This window comes from Rattus norvegicus, chromosome 17, assembly GCF_021556685.1.
Source record: "Rattus norvegicus strain SHRSP/BbbUtx chromosome 17, alternate assembly SHRSP_T2T, whole genome shotgun sequence".
NCBI classification, from domain to species: Eukaryota; Metazoa; Chordata; class Mammalia; order Rodentia; family Muridae; genus Rattus; species Rattus norvegicus.
In genome coordinates this window covers 30,003,546-30,020,575 of record NC_141550.1, presented here as the reverse complement: position 1 = coordinate 30,020,575, position 17,030 = coordinate 30,003,546, and the positions used below count along the sequence as shown (strand labels likewise).

The following is a 17,030-nucleotide window of genomic DNA, read 5'->3' as shown; positions in this document are numbered from 1 at the left end:
TAACTCAGGAAAGAACTGGCCACCAAACCTTGTAACATTCACACAGCAGTGCAGAGATAGCATATGGAGAGAAACTGGTACCCCTTAACCAGGGCTGATATCAATTTGCTGTCTTTTGTGAATGGACCACCTACATCCTTCTGCCCTGTCTCTAGGCGATGGTGCGCTTTCTCAAAAACAACTGGAAACTTTATGGAAGATTCCCAAACTGGGGCCACCCAGGAAGAACACTCTTAATTTCCTAGTCTTTGGAAACTAAGGGGTAATTAATTACTTTGCTTTAAAAGCCACTGTATTAGAAGAGGTGGCCTTAGTTGATTTCATTGTTGAGTAAAGAAACCATCATCAAGTTCCTCTTACAATATTCAGGATTCATCTGTTTATTCTGTGACCATTATGCATGTTCTTAAATTTTAACTAACCGAGTCTAAATATTTTCACACATATTTTCACTTCTCTCTATCAAAGGTGTCCTTGCCTCTGTATTTCAGAAGTTTCACATCTGCTGATTCACCAACCAAGCATCCAAAATAACCCCCCTCCAAATCTGTTCTTAACAAGTGCAGACTTTTTCTTGCCGCTATTCCCTAGGGGATACAGCGTGACAACTACATACAGAGCATTATGCATTAGAAACCACTCAGGAGTTACTTAAAACATGTGGAAGGTACAATCTAGGCAAACACTACATCATTTTATGTAAGGAATTTGAATATCCTTGGATTTAGATGTCCTCAGGGGAACCTTGAAACCAGTCCACTGCAGAAACCAAGGGATGACTACATTGTCGGTTTTTGATATTTGATACTAGCCTATTACAGTCATGATGAGAATCTTGTTTCTGTCTTTGAGTTATTTCTCTAGGGTCCAAGTTCAAGTTAAGATCACCAAGAGTGCTTGTTTATTACATAAAATTATCTTATAGAATGAAATTACCAGTAACCTTTCAATTTATATGCATAAGTTGAAAAGGCAACATGGTTAGGTCTCTGAGATGTGGGGCAAGAGAAGACGCTGGTCCAAAGTGAGTCTCCACAGTAGAGTTCTGATTGTAAGAACTAAACTGTTTCTAAAACAATGACATGCTGGCTTTTAAGGGAAAAGGGCTAGATAATTACTGACATGTTTTAGAACGTTATAGGCTCCTGTTTAGCCATATATCCTGATTGAGAACTGTAAAACCTGGTGGATTATGCTAATTCAGACTACCTGTGTATGGATGTGACCTGTCTCCAAAGACTTCAAAAGATGTGCATGTGACTTACCATGTATAAAACCAAACCTGAATGCTTCTTATATCAGCAGGCCGAAATGTGCTGCCCCTGCAGTGAACAATGAGTTAAAATGGAAAAATAAAATCAATTGTGAATGACAGGGAGGCTAATCTGAGGCCACCACTGTGGCTGCTCCCATCCGTTGGTATTACCTGATTGGGCTGGTTTGTAACTATCATACATTAGTGTCAGGTCCAAAAGAAACTGGGGACAAATATCTAACTGAGGTGCCTATTAGCAAAGCCCATGCTGGCCTCCAGGCTCCCTCAGCATCACAAAAATCCCTGCTACAGGGCCCATGAATGCATTCTGACTCCTCTCAGATCTTCTCACCCTACCCCTATCCTAAACTCCAGATTCTCACGGGCTTCCCTCCCCTAGCTTCTCTCATATATAACCATGCTATTTTGGCTATGTGCTCTCCCCCCTCTCTTGGTTCTGTTCAGTTCCCTCTCTCTTTGCTTTCTCCCCTCTCCTCTCCTCCCCTCCCCTTTCCTCCCCTTTCCTCTCCTCTCTCTTCTCTGTGTGTGTGTATCTGTATCTGTCTGTCTCTGTCTATCTATCTATCTATTTATCTATCTATCTATCTATCTATCTATCTATCTATCTATCTATCTATCTCCTCTAGCTCTTCCCTTCTCTCTCCTCTCATGGCCTAGTTCAGTCTTCTGACAATGTTTACTCAGTCTACTACTTTTTCCTCCCTGCTCTGGACTCTTTCAGGTGCCTCTGGTTGTACTCTCTCTCATGTCTACAATAAAAACCTTCCCCTCAACCATACCTTAGAGAGTCATTTTCCTCACTTTTTACATCACATGCCAAGGCCCCCCACTTTATACAGTAAAATAATTGGGAATTTTTTTGTGTTGTGATATTTCACCAGGACAAAATGCCCTGTGTTTTTCTTCACTGGCAACCATGAGCCATGAGAGTTATCCTGCTTGATTTTTAATATTGTCAACAAAAATGTATTATTCCATTTTTGTTTGCTATTGCCAACAAATCATATAGTATCCTATTAGCAAATTGTATGCTCATTTTAGTTTCTAAATCTGGTTATCTAGGTTTACAAATGTGAATGCCCTGACAGTGACTTCTGAGGGCTGATCAGGGGAGAGAAAGCTGGAAAGCAGGGTCAAAGAACAATAGATTCCTGTTTCCTCTGTTCACAGCTCATGTTAATCTTCTGCAGCCAAAAGACTTCCTCAAGGCAAGTATTGGAGGCCAGTAAGAAAACTTCCCTTAGACTGTCCTAGAATGACAAGGCACACTGCCAGGCCCTTTTGTTTGTTTATACTGCCAATGAGCATTCTCTATCAACGTGATAAAGAATTTTCAAAAGCTTTAGTGGGACTTTTAGGAGTTGCAATTTGGCAGACTCAGGTTTGGGCAAAGCCCAAAGTGTATTCCAAAGAGGAGAATAAAGGGTTCCAGTTAACGAAAGAGATATAAATCATCAGGGAAACATCAAATCCATGAATCCACAGCTGCAGGAAGCTCTGGGGAAACCAGGCTTAAATAGAGCAAAAGGATGATTTGGGGGTTTTCTAAAGAGCCTCCTGTTAGGATTTTGTCTACGTTCCACCCCACAGTTACCTGGCAACATTCAGGTGTGCCTGACTCACTATAAAAGGGGCTACCTGGCCCCTCCTTTCTCTCTTGCCTTCTTGCTCTCTCTCTCTCTCTCTCTCTCTCTCTCTCTCTCTCTCTCTGTCCTCTTCTCCCCATTCCTGTCCTCCCTCTCTCTCCACATGTTCATGGCTAGCCTCTACTCCTCTCCTCTTTCTCTGCCTTTCTCTGTCTCTACTACACTCTCAATTCCCCTACCCATGCCCTGAATAAACTCTATTCTATACTATACCGGTCCCTCAGGAGGAAGGGATGCCTTAGCACGGGCCCATGGTGGTACCCCCTCCCCCACACCTGACTGCACATCCATCAGACATATTCGTTCTCTGTATCATTTTATAAAACACCCCCCCATACACACAGCGATTCCATCTTGAGTCAAATTTCCCATAACTTCACAGCATGCTCCAACTTGATCTTTACAAAGGGAATAGGTGTTATTCTCAGGTTTCAGAAGAGGAAAGCAAGTTATTCACAGATTTAGAAACTTCAGATTTCTAAGCATTTGGAGCAGGATTAACCTCGGGCTTGCTGCATTCCTAACTGATATGCCTAACCACGTCGAAGGCATTCCTGTTTGTATTCATTAGAGCTCTTGGCTGAAAGCATCAGAAAATGGCTGTGGCCAAGGCCAGCAAAGAAGAATTTATTGGAAGGCAGAGGGATCAAGGAGGATATATGTGCAGCTGACAGAATCCATAGAAGAGGAATGCACCAAGCTCAGGAGCTGACACAAGCCAGGGAAGTGCTGAAACCCTAAAACAAGCAGCCCTCTCTCTGCAGGATCAACAGCCAGGTATAGCCTTTGCTTCTGAAAATGACCCCAGACTCCAGTCTTCCTAAGGGGACAGAGTCTAGCAGGCTCATGCTAATTATCATGCTTATCCCTGTGGAGACTTCCTGAAGTGAGAAAGACAAACTCCTTTTGCTTATATATGTGAAGAGTAGCCCCTAAATTTTCCCTTCCCATCCCACAGTATAGGATAACTAAAATCTTGGATGACAAGTAGTCAAACATGCCAAATGTCCTCAGTTCTAGCAGCCTGTCTTATGAAAAGCTGTGGAACAAAACTGCAGTGTAACCTTGTCAGACCTCACCCCTCTCCCAGCTACCACAAACTCCATCAGGGACGTAAGATTTAATCATGCTTGTTAACTTGATGGGTTTAGAGTAACCATGGGAATATGCCTTTGGACATGTCTGGGAATGGTTTTAGACTGAGTTAACTGAGATAAAAAGACCCATATTGAATGTGGGCGACACCATTCCACGGGCTAGGGTCCCAAAGGACTGGCTACACAAGCTTGACAACTTCAGTTACATCCTACATCCCACAGTGAAAGGGAGGAACCAACTCCCAGTAGCTGTCTTCTGATCTTCACAGGCACACCACTGTCAGTGCATACCTGCACTTAAATACACACGATCTGTTCATGAGCAACGCCCCCCCACGCATGCACGCTCACGTGAGCACACAAACACTAATATTGAATACAAAATGTTAAAGGACAAAGTAAGCTGAATTCTCGCACTTCCCTTTTCCTCTCCTCCCCCTTTCTCCTCTCTTCCTTTGTGGAGGGACTGTGACCAGCTGTCTTCCTTCCAAGTCACCATGCATTCTCTGCCTTGGTGGACTATATCCACATAGACTGTAAGCCCACACAAACCTTTCCTCCCTTAAGTTTCAAGGTAACCTGGTTCCTGGTTGAGCTAAGGCAAGAAACCCAGGTGACCCTCAAGGAACGGTAGGCATGTCACCTGACTCCTGGGAAACCAGCCCCCCATCCCTGAGTCACAACCCACAGCCCTCCATAGATTTGTGGCCATCCATCACATAAGGGCAATGCCCCAAGCCCCTCTACAGATAGAGGACATAACCACAGGTCACACAGGCTCAAGTCAGATCTCCATTATAATGAGGTACCTAAAGGCCTAGAGGTTTAGCCAATGAACTTTCCTTCCCAGACACTCCTCCCTACAAAAGGTATTTAATCTCAGGCCCATCCTGAGAAGTGGGGTATTGTTTTATTCATCCACCTTTCCCCATGACAATAAATGCCTTAAAATTGTGGACTGTCTCTTTTCATTGGGACTGTGGGGAGCCACAGAGAAGGCCTTCACCTATAGAGCTGCCTTCTAATCTCCTGTAGAAGACCTCCCTGCTTTTCCAGCCACAGCTGCCACCAAGCCTGCTGCCTGCCACTGTCAAGCCAAGGACTATCCCCTCGGGATAAGCCAGAGCCCCTCTTTTTTCCTTGGCCCTAGACTAGATCCAGTCCATGGGCTTCCACGGCACCCCAGCAGTACCTGGATGCCCAAGAGTAGATGTTCCAGATGTACCAGATGTACCAGATGGCCCCGACCTCCTTGCAGGCCTGAGGATTCCTGAACCAGCTCTGGCTGTGTCCTTCGCACTTCAGACTATGCTTTCCCACCCCTGGAACTTTCCCATGGCTTCTCTACAGCCTGACACCAACCCAGTGAGGCATGGGGTAAGCTCAGTCAATTTCTCGAGTCCTGCCTCCCTGAGGGGCCAAGCCGTGTGGCAGAGCAGACTTGAGATCCCAAAAAACCCTACAGCTTCTTGTCAGGTATTTTGCCACAGCAATTAAAAAAGAAACTGATAAATGTATATTTGTGTCCTCTAGAGTCTAGTACAAGCAAATGACCCATTAGATTTTATGTTTTGAAGTAAATTTTTCCCACTGAGGCATATATATATATATATATATATATATATATATATATATATATATCGTACACATCTGGACAAATCGGAGAGACTTAATTCTAATTCACAAGCTTGGAATATACAGTTAGAGAACAAAAGGCCCCAGTGTACTGAACAATGTTGTGACCCAATGGCATTGACAGCGCATGTAACTAAGTTGGGAATCACCCTTTCCAGTGGCACTTGCCATCACAAAATTCCCACCTCACCCCACACCCTTTTAAAAGCAAAAACTAAGCTCTATTCTTTTTTTTTTCTGGACCATTGGTGGCCGTTCTCAACTTCCCATTGTTACTGGAATGGTATTCTTCTCTGGAAGTCTTCCTGAAGTTGGAAATCTTATCAAGAGGAGCTTTGGGTTCATACTGAGGTGGAAAGCGCTGTGTGTTGAAGTTTGTCTCAATAAATATACCATAAACATACTTTCACATCACGTTCCCCTCAGGACTTCAACACATTTATCTGGGTGTCTTGTCCTTAGCCCTCTGCAGATGGACACTGCCTTCTCAGACATAGGCTACGGGATCAAGCCCCATTGTCTTGCACACCAGACAAGTTCATCTTCCCCCTACAAAGGGCCTGCCTGGCCAACATTTTGTACAGCAATACTCTGACGGCCCACCCACCCACAGACCTTCCAGAGGCTGATTAGCAATGATTTCTCTGCAGTGCAGTCTGGAGTGCCCCCCCAGAATGTTTGGAGTGTCAATCCTTCCCAGCTATTTTCCTTGCACAGACCAAAGTCAGCCATCTTTTTGTGTCCCACAGGATCCAACAGCTTGCTTTGGCCATGTGAAAAATAGCACGAGGTTCTCCAACTGCCACCTTATTGGATGTGGCAGATGAGGTCTTGGCTGGTCTTCAAGGCGAACAGGAAGCAAACAGGGCTCTGATTTCCCACCAAGATGAAATATTTTAAAGGAGTTCATGCATATCCAACTTCTTTAGGATACACACACAAAGCTTTTATGTATTCATCCATAAAACATCATGCCATCTTATGTCTCGAAACAGAACTTCAGAATTACAAGTTTAATATGGCCATAATATTCCATGCTCTTGATGTATCTTACTTTACTAAACCACTTCCTTGTTGTTGGACATCTGGTTTGAATGCATGTAAGTTTCAACAGATACAACTTCTGAGACAGTAGGATATTGTCAGTGGCTGGCTTCTGGAAGTGATTTTGACATTAAAGTGCATATATTTGGGACTGTGTAGTAAATAGGCTGTAAAGAAAGACTGCCTCTGAATTAGATGGTACAAGGAGATGACACACACAAACAGAATTTTGGGCAAGTCAGGGGGATACATGAAGTCCGAATATATATATATAATGCATACTAGGGGGTGATGAGGAGAAAATAGCTGAATAAGCACAGAAACACAAAGTTGTACCAGATTCATTGCTACACACACACACACACACACACACACACACACACACACAAACAAATCTGCAATCACACAATTTTTAAAAAATAATCAAAGCAAGCATTTGGAATTATTCAGTGTCCTATAGTTAGATATGTATCAGCAGTTACCTTAACAATCAGTCAACACTGTCAAGTTCCTAAGAGATTAGTTTTACCTTTCTCAGAGACACGCTCAAGATTTTTAAGGGAGTAAATAAGCCATTACATTTTTCTTATTAGTGCCACTGTTACTCAGCTTTCTGTCAATGTAGTGAAATGCCTTCGATAATTAACTTATGGGAGGGTGAGCTTATCTTGTGTTCACAGGCATCTGTCCTCAGTTCATGGTTTCTTCATGGGCAAATTCAACAACCTTCACACTGAAAACACATTTTTTAAAAGAAAATGCGTCTGTGTTGAGCATGTATAGACTCGTTTTCTTGCCACTATCCCCCTCAATATCAAACTGCTTGTTTATTGTATTCAGCACCAGATCATGTCATCATCTGACGATACATGGGAGGGTGTGTACAGAGGCTGTGCAAATGTGCAAATGCTACCCTCGACAGGCATGGTGGCACACGCTTGGACTCAGCAGGTAGGAGGCTGAGGCAGGAAGAGTGTTGGTTTGAAGGCAGTCGGAGCTATAGAGGGAACCTAAAAACACACACACACACACACACACACACACACACACACACACACACACACACACACAAATCTCAACCAAGCAACAGGATGCTGGGATGAAGCTTGGTTGTAATAGCAAGACAGAATTCTCTTTAATGCTACAAGAATTAAAGTCTAAAATTAAACAACAAAAAGGAAATTCTGGAGGTTTTCTTAGAAACATTCTTACACACAAACCTGTTGTTACTTACCAAGGTAGTAAACACGGCTTTGACTCCAAGCAAAACAGTAGATTTAAAGCCTCACTTCTCACCGTCTGAGAGCCTTGGGCACAGCTGTGAACAAAACATAAGGACTTTAGTTCTCTTTATTTGGGTTTGCCTGGTGTTGTTTTGGGGCACTGAAGATTTCCACAGTTTTGTTCTCACAGAATAATTATTTCCAGAAAAGATACTGGCTCAGATGTCTGCCACGTTCCTCATGTGGTTTTTGAGTTTTGAGAACAGCAAAACCCAGAGTTCCCCAGCCTTCTGTGCACCCTGGTAACGTGGCAAAGAGAAATCGTAACTGGCAAGGAGTCCTTTTTAAATCTATGACAACGTGTTTCCAGAACAAAATACTTGTTCAGATTCCAAGCCCACATGTGTGCAGACTGTAATTTTCTGTGTGGACAGCAGCTCTCTTCTACAAAGAGAATTGGGGGGTAGGGTGAGGGTGTCACATTGAAGACAGGAGGGGGAGGGAATGTTGAAGTAAAAAAGAATAGGGAATCACATTGAAGGAAATAAACAGATTAGGGGGGTAGAGGGGTCACATTGAAAGTTTCTGCCTTTGGAATAGCCCATGTTAGAGGCAAGCCTGCCTTGACAGTGACCTGTCTATGGGTCAAGACCTGCAGCCAAGTGTGCAGTGCAGTGCAGAGCATGCACCTGTGACAGTGACCAATTGAAAGACCACAGCAGTGTGTTTCTGTGTTTCTAACCCTCCAGGAGAAAGTTAGAGAAGCCCCAGCTTCATTGCGAGCCATAGATTCAGCCGCAGGCTAGAATAACCTGTGGAATTTCGAAGAGCCTGGTTTTACCCTGGAGATTTGGCTCTAAACTGCAAAGACTAACTCAAGAGACCTATTGCTTTAAAACTGAAAAGAAATGAAGCTTGCTTGTGTTTTCCTGCCAACATTTTGCAAGTTCTCAAATAATAGAGAATGCCATGAAAATAGGAATGTAGAACTATCAGCACCTAAAGGTCCGCTTACAGCTCTTCAGTGTGAGAGTCTTATTCATGGTGTCACTGCTCAGCCAGGTCTTTCTGACGATGTGGCTATCCCATGGCCCCATGCTGTGCTTGTGCAATTTCCTCCTGTGTACATCCTAGAGCAAATAAAGATAATAAAGAGGTCATAGTCAGTAAACTGTGCCTGACCCCCCATGCGTGGGCATGCATGCTCAGGAACACACAAGCACTTGTGCACAGATACACATGCACACATACGAGAGAGAGAGAGAGAGAGAGAGAGAGAGAGAGAGAGAGAGAGAGAGAGAGAGAGAGAGAGAGAGAGACTCCTCATTACTTTCCTGGGTGCACTGTTTGGAAAAACCATTCAAGCCTTCACAGTATTTAGTGCAGAATTACTGCAGCTCCTTACTTTGCCCCTTTGTTTGCCTTTGTGGGTTCTGGGGTTCCTTAGTTCATCAAAGTGCCCAGGAGGTGATGTTAGAGAAGCCCCACCCTCTGCTTTACTCTCTGCATCTTTGATCTTGGCTGCTGCAGGTGGATTTATCTCCAGTTCAAGGTCTGAGCTTTACTATTTTGTAGTGCTTCGTCTCCTCAGATGCCATCATCTATCCATTGTCTGCCTCTGACTATTTCAGACTAGAGTTCTTCTTGCACAGGCCATTGTCCTCCATGCAAGCCAGATCTCATCCTTGGCCTGATTTCAAATCTGATCAAAGTCAGACAAACATGGAATCCAATCTAACATCATTTCAATAAATAAATTCCAGCTGCAGCAGTTCTGTAGAATTTGAACAGAATTTAGGATAACATTAAGCCAGAAATAGCATTGTTAAATCTAGCCATGTGACATAATTCTGGCAAACTTAGAGACATGTCTAAGTGCACAGAAGTAGGTGACCCACAGCTAAACACTGGGAGGCCAAGATTGTGAGCCAGTTTTTTTTTGGCAGGTCAAGGACTTAGCAAGTGCCAATTCAAGGAAATATGGCCAGAACATCTCTTCTGTAGCTCATCTGTCTTGGATAATATCCCTGTGAGTAAGTCAACCTCAGACTCCTGATGAGTGGTCCCTGACTACCTCACATTTGTTCACATTTGGTGATATACATGTTTCTCTAATGGACAGTTGATCTGTTGTGATGATTGTTGCCTCTTGTCAACTTGACAGGATGTAGAACCACCTTGGTAATAGCCCTGATAATAATAGCATGACAATGGTGGGGGGGATTATCTTGATTGTGCTAATTGAGGTGAGGAAGACCTGTCTATTCTGTGTGGTTCTATTCCCTGGGCAGGGGAATCCTTGACTGTAAAGTAGAAATGTGACATTAATATGCATTCATGTTCTCTAATTCTGATTGTGGCCACAATGTGACCAGACACTTCAATCTCCTGTCACTTTGATATCTCCACCATGGTGGACTATATCCTTACACTGTAAGCTAAAACAAACCCTTTATCCCTCAAGTTGATTTTGTCAAGGTATTTTATCACAGCAAAAGAAAAGGAAATTGGTACCAAAAAGTACAGTTATTGCTAAAATAAATTTGACCATATGTTCATTGATATGATAAACCTAACCATAGCTTGGGCCTTTGGAACTAGTTTGTGGGAGAAACGTGGAAGGGCTTACAACTTTGGTTGAGAGAAGCCCTCAAGAACTGTAAGCATAGCTTAGTTGAGCCATTCTGATGGAAGCTTGGAAGATAAGAGTCTTAGAGAAGAACAGTCAGTAGGGTCCTGGCTCATGAAGTTTCAGAGGAAAGCAAGAGGCTATGAGGAAATAGGCTAAGAGTCATTCATGTGGTATTTTTATCAGGCTGCCCCTATCCTGAGAATTTTAATGAAGTTGGATTTACAGATAATGGACTACTTTGTTTGGGGGAGGAAGGGTACATGAGCAGCATGAGGTTTTAAACCAGAAGTGTAAAGGCGTCAACTGAGATACAATTGTAAAGGAGATTAGTGCCATTAAAGAGAAACCTAGCATTAAGCATTGGAGCAGTAGGAAAGGGGCCTCCGAGGCAAGAACCCACTTATAACTTGAGAAAATGAAAGCTTACATGGAAGGAGAGGATCCAAACTGAGAGTGTATGGGAGGAGGGGGTTACCGAAGCCCTTGGGAGCACAGCCAATTTCATCACAAGCTGCAAGCAGCAGACACAGAGCTGTAGGACTCGATCTTTGTCCTGCTAAGTTTTGCTCTGTCTCGTTACTCCTTGCTATACCTTGGCTCATACCTACATTATGCTTTTACATGTTATAAACTTGTTTTTAAGGATTTATTTATTTCAGACACATCAGAAGAGGGAATAGGATCCCATTACAGATGGCTGTGAGCCACCATGTGGTTGGTGGGAATTAAACACGGGACCTCTGGAAGAGCAGTCAGTGCTCCAAACTGCTGAGCCCTCTCTCCAGCCCCTTGATTTTTATTTTATAGGAGCTCAAAGTTAAGACTTGGGATTTCTGATGTATTGGAATTGTTAAAAGTTGTGGAGACTTTTAAAGTGAAACTGAACAAATTTTACAGTATAAATGATCATGAGCCTATGGGGACAAGGGGTGGAAGGTTATAGGTTAAGAGATGTCAAGTTAAGACGTAGTGGAGCCATGATGACTGAGGTGCATTCTTACACTCTGCCTGTGACTGAAATGACACCAGCCTCTTCTAGCTCCAACCTCCTTGACTTTCTCTTGAACTGTGAGCTGAAATACACCCATCCTCCCTTAAGTTGCTTTTGCCAAGGTTTTTAATCACAGCAATGGTGTGATTAAAAGAAACCAGGACACCCGAGATCTTAAAAGATACAGAATTGAGAGTAAGAAAGATGGTAAACGAGGTTCTCACATGTTCCAGTGGGTGGGTTTCTATGTGTCTGTGTTTGTGTTAGGGTTAAAAAAAAATAACTTATGGATATCTAATCTTTAATGTATTTTCTCTGTTTATGTGGGTTTGGTGGGGAAGGATGCTGGAAAAGGATGCTAGGATATCAGGTCAAATGTGTAATTTAAAAAATACAATTAAGTATGTGGACATTGGGGACAGGGTTCTTTCATTGACATTTTAGGAAAATGTACCATACTTAGAGATTTTAAAATTACATTTCAGGAAATCTTTGGAAAGATTTATTTGTTAATCAGATAGTTAAAAAACCAAATGATTATATTTCTAAAAAGTTATTCGAAATGTCTATTACAAAATAATTTAATTTTGTTAATCAAACAAAAGAACAACCAAAGGCCTCCCTTAAAAAATTATTAGGGGACTGGAGAGATGGCTGTGTGGGTTAAAGCCTTTAGAATGCAAGCATAGCATGAGAGCCCAGGTTCTGATCTGATCTAGTACCTTCAGAGCAGCCAGACACATGGCGTATGCCTGTAGACTGGGGAGAGAGATTGTTAGCACAGACAGTAGTATTTCCCCTTGGAGAGGGTGCACATCAGGCCTGGTCCCTAGGAGGCCTTAGCTTGGCTTTCTTCTCTGCCTCAAGCACTTCCTCCATAACTGTGCATGACTCAATCCCCATGTTCATAACTCTGTTCAAATGTAGCCGTAGCACCTGTTTAAAGCTATACCTCATCTGTAGAGCAGTGCCATGAAGAAGCGCAGCCCTCATATGAGAGGGAATAACCACTGGGAAGTTACAGAAGGAATCTCTAGGTTGCTCAACTCTAAAGTACTCACCAGAAGCTCATGTACGGACGATCCTTCTTTGGTATGTTGATATGATTAAGCAGAGTAGACCAGACATGTTTCCACAATCAGGTTAATGTGATGGGGGACCATGGTAATTGTAGGAATACAGTTACCACTCTTCATCCACTCAGAAATGGCCCCAGCTGCCCCTGAAACAACAAGCAGTTTTAAGGCCTTCACATGCTATTTTGTCTCCTGTTGTGCACACCTGCAATCAAGCTTAGTTTGTGAGCCAGACAAGGCTAACAATAACATCTAATAATAAGCAGAACAGACTTAATAAATATGCTATCATTAAGAAACTCTGTCCAATGTTGCTCTCTCTGGAATTTTCCTTTCTGGGTACTGTTGACTTTACATAACTTACATGAAGGAAGGTAAAACCTTAGGGAAGGGAACATCACTATATAAAATAATGACCTCAATCATATAATCAGAAGCTGCAGAACCAGTCAAGTGAGGCTCTCAAGCCCCTGGGTGCCCACCTCTCTACTTTCTTTACCCTACGATCTCATAATCTCTTCCAACACCATTCACCCCATGCCTGCCTGGTCCCGTTTCCCACTGGACTGTAAGCATCCTGAGGGTCAAGCTTTTGTAGATGCTGGTGGCTGATGTGTCCCTAATGTCCACAGGAGGGCTGGCACTCAGAACTAGCAAAGGAACGAGAGAGATTGTCACAGAGGCTTTCATTCCAGACTGAGTCATACTGGCCTAGGGACTTTGTAGAAATCACTGCCTTCTCTAATCTTCGTTTCCTTTCCAAAATGGGCACAAAAGGGCTGTCCCGAGGACTAATTCAAAGGGAAGTGCACACTTATGTCCCAGCCCTGCAGAAGCATGACAGACTCAAGTCATTTAGCAATGACATTTGAAAATGTTACACGCTGATTAAAGGCTCTTGTTTTGAATTTTGAGATCATCTCCCCTGTAGGCATCATAAGAAATGAAAGTGCTTTCTCAAGAAAATGAGCCATGTCCAGCCTCTAAGGATCTGGTCCTGTGGTGTGCAAGGCGGAAGTGGGGAGACCGCCCATTGCATGTTCTCTCAAAGCTGGTGAGAAGTCAGGTGATCCGAAGATTCTGCAGACTGTCAACGGGCCAAATTAACAGCCTTGGGCTTTGTCTCAAGTACCATAAATTGAGTGTGGAGGCACCAGTCCATGAGTAAGTACAGCCTGTAAGCAGTCAAAAGGGAGGCAATAAAAACTTATATTAAAGATTATTCAAGGCTTCTCTTCATGGCTCATATAGGACTCGGATTTTTTTCCACTTTTCTTTTTATAAATTCCATAGATCAAAAATCTTTCTTCTATAAATTTCCTCTCTTAAGCACAAAACTCGGTCATGTTTACAGAGACCAGGTCAATATGTCAGAGGCCACAGCAGGAACACAAAAGCTGACATCAGTTCTACTGCCAGGGTCAAAATGTGCAACAGATCAAGCTACTCAAACCAATCACCCTTGTCACTGACCTAAGCACCTATACATGAACTGACCTAGGAAGATGGGTCCTGTGACACATTCCCTCTACAGGCTCACCAGACTCCAGCATCAAAGGTGGCTAGCCTCACCAAGTCCTGTGTCCCCAGGGCAACAAAGTATTCAAATCTCTAAGGCAGAACTTACAAATTGGGCTCAAGGAAGTCAACACCCTAGTTGTTCTGGCCTGACTTTTGAAGCTTTTTCATGGCAGGAACCAAGAGGGGAGCGCCACCTGGTGGAGAGGCTGTTCGGCGGTGGCAGTAGGGCACACATCCCAACATCCCTTCTCAAACTTACTTGGATCCAAACAACCCATTGTGAAAGAATAATTCTCAACATTCTTTTGGTGCTTAAACAACAACAAAAATTTAAGAGCCCAATGTCGCACCGTTATTTTAAAAATAACGCATACGTTTTGATTTATGTTTCTCTCTCCCTTAGCATTGGAGATACTGAAATGAGCAGCTTTGGACTTTGAGGTCCCGAGTAGTAAGGAGTTAGAGACGGATATGAAGCTGAGTAAGTATTGTGATCTCAAAACACACAGCAACAAGAACAAAAATGTTGGCAGTTTAGAGAGAAAGGCTGGGTTCCACAAAACAGCTATTACCACCATGTAGCAAGGTCCCTGGAGTCTCTGACACCAAATACAGAGAGCCTCCACAGGCTCCTTATGAGTTCCATCTAGAGCCACACTGTGGCCACGTTGACAAAGCCAGTTCTGGAAGGGCCCTCTGCTCTCCTTGGCTGGGCTGGCCTGGGTGTGGACACATGGCTTTTCCTCTTACTTCATCTGAGACAGATTGGAATTTTCCAATAGGAATGTTTACAGGGCAACTCGGGGGACAACAAGAGCACGGAACGAAGCACAGGATTACATAAGGACCTGCTTGATGAACAAAGGTGACGGAAACTCCAGCACAGACTTGCTAGGCACGAAGAGGCTGGTGTGTGCACCGGGGGTACAAGGTCAGGTCGCAGTTGAACCCACATGATGCAGTAGATTAGAGAGCACAGCAGACTGTCCTCGAAACTCTTTCCTGGATTCTGTCCTGGGATGGACTCATAAACTTCGTGTCTCTCGCTTACATGACTGCCTTCCTGCCTGGCCCTGAAACCAGACTGTCTTACAGTTGTGGATGGTGTTGCAGTTGTGTTTAAGGCCAATGGATGTCGACATCTGAACTTAAGGATTTTTGGCACAATCGGTCTTCTGATGTCCTGTTTAAATGTTATCTTAAGAGAAAAAATAAAATGCCTTTCCTTATGTAGTGTTATTTAGGTCTAAGATAGGTAGTCTGGCCAATGGAGACCGTGACAGAAGAGTGCTGAATTCCAGATTGTGTAGCTACCCCGTGAAGATACAGAGCAGTGCTGTGGCGACTCTGCCTGCCACGCAGGGAGTGAGCATCGGCAAGCTATCAGCAGGACTCCTCGGGGTACTTCGGGAACTGGGTTTGAATCCTTCCTCCTGCCATGTTCTAGGCTGTTCTAGCTGCACTTTCTTTGGGCAAGGCTCTGCCCAGCTGAGGATCTGAGCGTGCTGGTGTTTCTGTAGCCAGGCACCTTGTGGCAGCTTCTAATAATAGAGGCTTCTTTCTCTCACTTCTGGAGAATGGAGTCGGAGAACAGCAGCAGTGATCTGCATCTTTGAATTGAGAAAAGGGGCCAGAGAGAACCCTTTGGGGCCCCACCCTCATGATCTGCATATTCCGTAAGGCTCCACCTCCTAGATACCACCTTAATGCCTTCAGTTTATGAATGGTGAGCTGAGGCATCCTTACCCATTTAGACATACAGATTGTAATAGAAGATATAAGATGAATTGTTTACAGTGCCTGGCACATAAGTTCACAATAAACGGTGGTAAGTTTTGCTGCTGTTACTTCCTTGCACCTAATACAGAGACAGTGGCCAAATTGAAATTCATGCCTCATCGTGGTCCTTTGAGGGGGACACTGTACTTTATCCTGAAACAGACCTGGGAAAGGGTAAATTATAGAGGCCCAGTGCTACCACATTCCTAAGATGTCTATGAGTTGTCAAAGTCCTTTTATATTACTTTTCTTGAGGTAAAATATAAAAACAAACAAAAAACAAACAAACAAAAAACCCTCAAAATTATAACTACTCAGCTCAGGGAGTCACCACAATGTAAATACAGCTTAGAATTAGAAGCAAGGATGTGTGACCACAGCCGTACTGGAGCCCCTCTCACTCTGTAGTCTGCAAGCATTTCTGGAAGGAAGTAGAGGTCTCTGCTTCCTCTTCCCGTCCCTCTAATGCCCTCTGTGCTGCCTGATGTCACTCATGGCTGTAATTTCTGATATCTTTAATTCAGGTTTCTTAGGATATTAGGATATTGACTGAAATGACCTAGGTACCCTTTACCAGGATCCCAGAGCCAAGGCCTCAGCTGCCCTGGAAGAGGTCTCCACCCGAACCTCCTCTCACAACATGTAATTGACCGAGCTGTGCCACATTGTCACCAAAGGTATGACTAGAAGCTATAACCTCTGGTCCTTCAGAATAAGACTGCTTTAGAAATGGGGGCTTCAACTCCACTAAAATCAGGGACTAGACAAAGCTCCCCACTCTTTCCCTACTTATTCAATATAGTTCTTGAAGTTCTAGCCAGAGCAATCAGACAACAAAAGGAGGTCAAGGGGATACAGATTGGAAAAGAAGAAGTCAAAATATCACTATTTGCAGATGATATGATAGTATATTTAAGTGATCCCAAAAGTTCCACCAGAGAACTACTAAAGCTGATAAACAACTTCAGCAAAGTGGCTGGGTATAAAATTAACTCAAATAAATCAGTAGCCTTCCTCTACACAAAAGAGAAACAAGCCGAGAAAGAAATTAGGGAAACGACACCCTTCATAATAGACCCAAATAATATAAAGTACCTCGGTGTGACTTTA

The 17,030-nt window shown here is 43.4% G+C and overlaps 1 long non-coding RNA gene across 3 annotated transcripts in view; it reads right to left on the bottom strand.

Moving 5' to 3' along the window:
- Positions 1-1,265: 1,265 nt before the first annotated feature.
- Positions 1,266-17,030, bottom strand: part of LOC148000098 (uncharacterized) — a 41,601-nt gene continuing 25,836 nt past the window's right edge. The window contains exons 1-5 of one of the 3 annotated variants that reach the window (XR_015641257.1): positions 14,248-14,379; positions 12,606-12,766; positions 8,921-9,051; positions 7,933-8,016; positions 1,266-1,322 (exon numbers count right to left, since the gene is read on the bottom strand). This is a non-coding gene — a long non-coding RNA (uncharacterized LOC148000098). The other 2 variants (XR_015641256.1, XR_015641255.1) reach the window with 2 other exon arrangements.